Source organism: Diabrotica virgifera, chromosome 5, assembly GCF_917563875.1.
Source record: "Diabrotica virgifera virgifera chromosome 5, PGI_DIABVI_V3a".
In the NCBI taxonomy this organism is placed as follows: Eukaryota; Metazoa; Arthropoda; class Insecta; order Coleoptera; family Chrysomelidae; genus Diabrotica; species Diabrotica virgifera.
Window position 1 is genome coordinate 180,797,472 of NC_065447.1, and position 6,194 is coordinate 180,803,665.

The following is a 6,194-nucleotide window of genomic DNA, read 5'->3' on the forward strand; positions in this document are numbered from 1 at the left end:
AATCAACTTTTTTTTCATACGCGGGATCCAGACCTGTAATCTATATTATTTGATGATTGACACTCTATTGATAATTGACTACAACGTGAAATTTACAAAAATTCAGGTGTGTATATGCTTGATAGGAAATCACTTAAAGTCGAGGATCAATCGCCCTCTTACCTTTGTGTCATTATTTTTGTATTTTTATACGCAAGCTTCAAAGTATGTATACACTTTCTTCTTATGTCGACTCCACTAATAAAGGTTGGCTATAGCCATTGCAAGTTATTCTCTTATTATTTTCTGCTTTTCTTAAAAGCGTCTGTGTAGTTAACCCGGTCCAGTCGCGAATGTTTTTCAGCAAGGTATTTGTCGTCTACAGTAGTGCAGTCATTGAAGCGTAAAATAGGTTTTTACCCCCGAAATTTTTTACTATGAACCGATTGACATGAGATTTTGGAATTAGGCTTATCTTACCCTTAACTTCAAAAGTGATATTGACTTGAACTCCGTTTTCACCCTGGGGGTGGTTGCCACCGCTTTTCGGTGGTGGACATTTTTTTTGTCAAAATAACCTCAGATATCGATAGAAGACCTAATTTTAAACAAAAAATATTGTATAAAGTTTTTTCAAAAACCCAATACTTTCAAGTTATTGGAAATTGAAAACTCGGAATTTTCTCACGATTTTCAACAGTTTTTTGCCGATATCTCCAAACAAATGCATTTTAACGATAAAATTATCTTAAAAAAAATGTAGCAGCTAAAAAAATAACAAATTGGTTTCTTAAAGAGTGTTCTAAGTGCAATATTAAGCGAGATATTGAAGATCAAGCGTGTTTTTATTTGGTGTAAAATTTAATCGATGTATTCAATGCCATCTAGCGGAGAGCGAATAATTTTATGCAAGCTAATGAGAAAGGATTTTATAGTGCTTAAAATAAGCTGTAAAATGAGAACTGTTAAGAGTAATTTGTACGTAAAATGAGTTGTAATGAAAAAAAGAGGAACATCTAATGGTTTTTTTAAATCAATGGATTTCATAAGTGCCATTTCCAACAAAATCAAAATTAATCGTGTTCCTTCTAGAATCAACATCATTCCTACAACTTTTTTCATTATAATATGTAGCGGAAAACCTTTTATTTTGAAACGGTGAAGGGTCAAAAGACTCGAGAGAGACTGTGGTTGCGCTACGGCGCGCTTTTTACTTTATCTACATACGCAGTATGAGTATAATAGATAAAGTTATAGGATCGTGCAAAAAAGGTTTTTCAGATTTCACTTTTTTTCGACGTTTTGAGTCCCCCTGAGTCTAAAAAGCAAATAAAAAAACATGTCGGAAGTATGTACGTACGTATGTCGCCACCGGCCAGCAAAAACTACTAGACCGATTTCGATAAAATTCGGTATGAGTAAGTTTAAGAGAATTTTGTTGAGAAACTAAGCTTTTGAAAAAAACCTCTCAAAGGGGGGCCGAAATAGGGGGGTTATTTGGGGCCCATTTTTGCAAATTTTGACCGAAACGAATGAAATTTAACTTAAAGTTAGCTCATTGATAGGTAAATAGAAATACGGAATTTGACATTTCCAAATCCAAAATGGCGGCCAGCATGGCCGACCTCCCACCCGATACATTTCCCTACCAATCTAAAAACTTAATTAAGATAAAGTTAATTTGAAAAAACATTTATATAGCCTAAAGATGGGGCTATAACAAGCATATTATCGTTTTTCAGAAAAAGTTATGGGTTGCCTATATTTAAGGGGTCAAAATTTGACATAAATTTGAACTAAATTTGCTCAAAATTGACTCCAAGGAATTTGTTTATTTTTTGATATATTTTTGATATCCTATCGGTAAATTGAATAACATTGATCAGATTTCTTAACTCCTCATAGGAGGGGAGTTATGAATTTTTTATTAAAAAAATATTCGAGAGCCCGTAACTACCTCTGTAATAGAAACTAAAATTTGAAATTTGGCAGACGTATACAGTGATTTGTTATCTATTAGCACAATAAATTTTACCTGTAATATGGCTTCCGGTTTAACCGGAAATGAAAAAAAATCTTAATTTTTTACATACGCCCTGTATATTTTTACATATTTTTAAAGAATGTAAAATTATCTTTCCAATGGCATAAAACTCGTTGCTGTAACTCAAAAACTCGAAAAGTTACAGAAAATTGAAATTTTGCTAGAATCTTGTGTGTCCCCCCTCTCACGCGATCATAGCAGAGCATTATTATAGGGCAGTCAATGAGGGTATTTGGCTTCGAATTCCATCCTACTACATCGATGTACTTAATATTTTCACAGTAAGTAGGGAATAGCTCAAGAAACAAAATCTACCCTATATACTATGGCGCTTTTTATCTTGGGGCAATTCCCACCCCTTCAAGGGGGTGGAAAATTTATTGGTCAAAATCAGCATGGAGGTGGCTAGAGAACCTATTTTTAAGCAAAACCTGATCTACACTTTTTTTTGAGAACTCAATATTTTTGAGTTATGCGTAGTTGAAAATTGGCCATTTTCATTTAAAAATGACACGTTTTCGGACGGTTTTTTGTAAATACCTTAAAAACTATGCATCAAACTAAAAACACTATATAATTTTTTTTTAATTATAAATAACAAAGAGATTCGTTCCTTCGTAAATTTTCTATTTATAATACAAAAAGAGATATGGTAGGTAAAAAGAGTTTGTTTTCTGGTGCATGCTCAAAGTGCTCATGCTTTTGTAGTGTTTGAAAAGGCCTTTAAAACGAGCACCGTTAAATGTCGGTTACATTCAAACTAAGCGAGATATGGTGCAAAAAAATATATGACTAATGTACTTTAAGGAAAAATGAGAAGTACATACATTTAACCCCTCATTCACCAGAATTTAACTGCATTGCTTTTCTTTTGCAATACCTCTTAATATAGTGTTATTTCTACTTTCAAAAAGTTGGACGGGTGAAAAAAATAAGATCAAATTATAGAGCGCATTTTTAAATTTTCTTAAAATTCTTCCTTTTGCTCCATGCAATTCGAAAATAAAAATGTTCTATCCCCGAGAAGTGGTGAGAACCGCCGCCATGATAAAAGGCGCCATAGTATATAGGATAGACTTTGAATTAGTAGATTGGGCTTTGGGCTACTCCCAAAATTTCATTACAATCCATGCAGTAAAATGCAAATATTGTAAACTATTAATTTCTCAGAAAAATGGACTAATTTGAAATGAAAGTATGACTAATATTCTATTGATTTATGCAATAATCTATAGTGTGTCCCCGAACATTTTCTCAAATGCGGGAATTAATGATGCGTAGAACCATAAAATATTTTCAAGTATACAAGGTGTTTCTAAAATATCAAAATAATGAGTAACTTTGTTATTTTTATAGAATGCCAGTATATAGTACGATAACGATAATAGATCGGTACGATAAAGTCCTCGGGCGGCCCTTCCGTCCAGCGTTTTAATCAATCATATCTTCGTCAATTTTGTATGATAGGAAAAACAAACACATCAGAAGTTTTGTCAAAAAAAACCTATTTTTTTTGTTATTACACTTTTTTACGTGTCTTTCATGATTTTTGAGATATTATGAAAAGAGAGTACTTTTTTTTTTAAATTCGAAATTTTTTTTCTTAAAATCGTGATTTTTTCAAAAAATATGTGTTCCAAAGTAGCGAAACTGCTACAATCCATCAAAACCTTTATATTAAAGTTGATTCTAGACGGAATACAATTAATTTTAATTTTGGTGGAAATGGCACTTAAGAAATCCATTGATTTAAAAAAAAAACCTTAGATGTTCCCCTTTTTTTCATTACAGCTCACTCATTTTACCCACAACAGACTTTTAAAAGTGCTTATTTTAAAGCTTATTTTAACCTTCGGATGACCAATTGGGGCAAATTGTGACCCCAGCGTATGTTTTTCTTTAATAAATTCAAAAGTATTTTCAATTTTTAACTCATTTTTTTATTTGACTTTAATATCATTCTAGATATCCTTATATATTGAAATAAAAAAAATTCCCCATATTTTGCGAGTAAAAAATATATTCTGAAGTTGATGTTTAGTAAAATACCGTCTATTATGTGTAATTCCAAGTGGTTTTACGCTAATGACGTCGACTTTGCAAAGTAACAAGACACTTACTCAACATACACACTACAGATGACACTAATACTCATGTTGTGACTGGCTGAATAACATAAAGTCAATGCCATAAAAAAATTAAAAAAAAACTTAATTGCTTTGTTAATTGTCATTCTTGACATTTTTGACCTGGGGTGATTTTCCCCCCCTTGTTCATCCGTGTAACAAAAAAGGTTGGTTATCGGAAGGTTAAGCACTATAAAACCCTTTCTCATTAGCATGCATAAAATTTATTCACTCTCCGCTAGATGGCATTGAATAAATCGATTAAATTTCACACAAAACAAAAAACGGCTTTGATCTTCAATATCTCGCTTAATATTTCACCTAGAACACTCTTTAAACAACCAATTTGTTCATTTTTTTACCTGCTACAATCTTATTCAGTATAATATTATCGCTAAAATGCATATTTTTGGAGATATTTGCAAAAATCTGTTGAAAATCGTGAGAAATTTCCGAATTTTCAATGGCCAATAACTTGAAAAGTATTGGTTTTTGAAAAACTTTATACAACAGTTTTTACTAACATTATAAATTATTATATAATATAAATTAGGTCTTCAATGGATATCTGAGGTTATTTTGAAAAAAAAAAATTCCACCACCAAAAAGGGATGACAACCATCCCCAGGGTGAAGACGGAGTTCGGATCAATATCACTTTTGAAGTTAAGGGTAGAATAAGCCTAATTCCAAAATTTCATGTAAATCAGTTTTTAGTAAAAAATTTCTGAGATAAAAAGCTTCAATGCCTGTACTACAGGAGCTCTTTTTCCTTCGATTTTATCCTTCACAATCAACTGCATTAACGCGTACTTATCATTTCTAAGTATTGGCCCCAAATATGGTGTCTTTCTCCTTTTAGTGATGGTTAAACGTTCTGTGTCTGTTCCCACTCTGTGCAACACCGTCTCGTTCGTAAGATAATCGGTCCGTGGTATTTTCGAAATTCCCCTAAAAAGCTACATCTCAAAATCTAGCATTTTCATTAAGTCAGCATTAACAGTCCATGATTCGGCACTAGGGTGGTTTGAAAAAAACTTTTTTTTATATTTCAGATCGCTATAGTGCGCAAAAGTTGCCATTGGTCTAGACTTGAAAAAAGCACTAATTATTATTTTTTTATTAATTTGTCTTCCGGTCGCAATGCCATCGAAGTTAGCAAAAATTGTGAAAAACATGAATTTTTCATACATTTTTTTAACAGGCCAGATGGTTTTAATTGCGTTCCTATACCATGAATTAACTACAACAGTATGTAAAATCAATATAAATGCACTTATTATACATTTGTTTTATATCTTCCGGTCGCGCAACATAATACAAAATGAGTAAAATTAGTAGTTTTTGCAAAATTTCAAAGTTTGACTGTTTGGTACAATTTAATCATGGTAAATTTGGTAAATAATATGACTTTTAGAGATAGTATAGTTTAATTTAATTACGATAATATATTTAAAATCCAAGCATATAAGATAGATTTTGATATTCAAGTGGAATTCGGCCGCGCAGCTTCATCAAAAACAGCAGACTACCGAAAGGGCGGGGCGAAAGTGACGAATGCCAGCGAAGCGCGCGCTGCCACAAATAAAGATACATGTGGGAATACCTCTACAATGGAGTATTTGTCTTCTCCATTACAACTAACTGCCATTACACCACCTTTTCCAACATTTAGATGAAAATTCAACAGGCTCAATAGGATATTCCGGACCAATTGGAAAGGCAATACCTGATTGTGAAAGACTACCACTTATTGATTTTAATTCTATTGATTGTGAGATTCCAAAATTTGACAAGCGTATTCTTGAGCTTGTCAACTCTTAAGCACTAATAATTGTACTTGCTTGAGATATCAGAAATCATCAAGTCAGGACATTGTTCAGAAGACTTTTAAGTGGGTACGTGATCCTATCCCAACGTCACATTCAAGATGGCCTACTACTGCAAACCGAGTTTTGCGTTTCTACATCAGTGTGTCCAACCCTTCTGAAAATCTGAGAGAGATTGTCACATTCATTCTCAAATGTTATAATATGCCTATGTGAT